Source organism: Orycteropus afer, unplaced genomic scaffold (assembly GCF_000298275.1).
Source record: "Orycteropus afer afer isolate SDZICR_OR568_19922 unplaced genomic scaffold, OryAfe1.0 scaffold01021, whole genome shotgun sequence".
Lineage (NCBI taxonomy): Eukaryota > Metazoa > Chordata > Mammalia > Tubulidentata > Orycteropodidae > Orycteropus > Orycteropus afer.
The window spans coordinates 207,381-209,085 of NW_006922608.1; positions in this window are offsets into that span (position 1 = coordinate 207,381).

A 1,705-nucleotide genomic window follows, 5' to 3' on the forward strand; every position below is an offset into this window, starting at 1 on the left:
GTTCCCTTATTTTTTCTTTCTTTTGGTTCTTCTCATCCCTTGTTTTTTTCTTTTGTCATTTCCCTTAATTTTTATGCTAGCTTTTTTCTCTTATTCTGCCATCCCTAGATATTGTAGCCTTCTTCTTTCTATTTTGTTTTGTTTTCTTTTCCTCATAGTCTCTGTTTTACCCTTTTTAATATATTTTGAAATTTTTCTTATTTATTACATTTCTCTTTTGCAATTGTTCCTGTTTGTTTATGCAGTGCAAGTTTTTTATTCCCTTGTTTTTATTTGTATGGTACTTTAAATATTTTCTTTTTTGTCTGAGTGGGAGACTTCAACCTTTCCCATACAACCCAACTATACCTGCATCCACTGAGTGAGGACCACCACTTGCTTTTGCACCAACTGACCAATGATAGACTGCAGCCAATACCAGCTCAACTCACCCTCAACTGCTCTTTACAAACAGCTCACAGAGATCTGTACAAACATTCTAATTTTCTATAAGACCCACTAGGAGACAGGTGGTGAGTGCCTAAGTGCTAACAACTAGTAGTAGAGGAGAACAGTACCCTGCTCACACAGATATAACAAAACAAAATAAAGGAAAAAAAAATCCTGCATGAATCATAGCAACATATAATCACAAATTAAACATAAATACAAAAACACTACAATGTCTCAGAGACAACAGACTATCACAGTCCACACAAACAAGCAAGATAAAGTAGGAAAAACAAGGGATCAGGACACAAACACAGAAAACATCCTGGAGGAAGAAGCAGTGCTGGAGCTCACTGATAAGGAATTCAAAATAATTATATATGGGTACCTTCAACGGATTGAGAGGTAGATCAAGGAAAACATTGACAAGATCAAGGAAAGTACTGAAAAAATTAAGGAAAACACAGACAAAACTCTAGAACAATTTGGGAAAACAATACAAGAATAAACTGACAAAATAAACAAAAAAATAGAAATGATACAAAAACAACACAGAAATCCAGAAGATTAATACTAAGATTTAAGAAATATATAACAAATTAAATGGGCAAAGAAGTAGAATTGAATCAATGGAAGACTGTATTAATGAGATTGAAGACAAACACCTCAATATTACTTTGTTAAGGGATCGATCAGACAAAAGATCAAAACATAATGAAGAAAGCCTAAGACTCATGTGGAATACCATCAAGAGGAATAACCTACATGTAATCAAAATTCCAGAATAGGAAGAGACAGATAAAACATCAGAGAAAATTGTCAAATATTTGTGGGAAGAGACTTGCCCTGATATGATGAAAGATGAGAATGCATCAATTCAAGAGGTTCAATGAACTCCAAACAGGCTAGACCCCAAAAGAAAATCACTAAGACATGTCATCATCAAACTTACCAAAACCAAAGACAAAGAATCCTGAGAATAGCATGGGAAAAATGAAAAGTTATCAACAAAGGGCAACCAATAAAACTAAGCACTGATTCTTCAGCAGAAACCATGCAGGCAAGAAGGCAGTGGGATGATACATACCCTGAAAGAAAAAAAAAAAAAAAAACTCCAACTGTTCTGGTTACCTACTGCTGATCTGACAAGAATATACCCCAAATGTGGTGGCCTTAACAAACAGGAGTTCGTTCTTACAATTTGGAGGCTTTAAGTCCAAGTTCAAAGTGCCAGGCTCTAGGGGCTGGGTGAAAGCCCCTCAACCTTGGGGTCCAG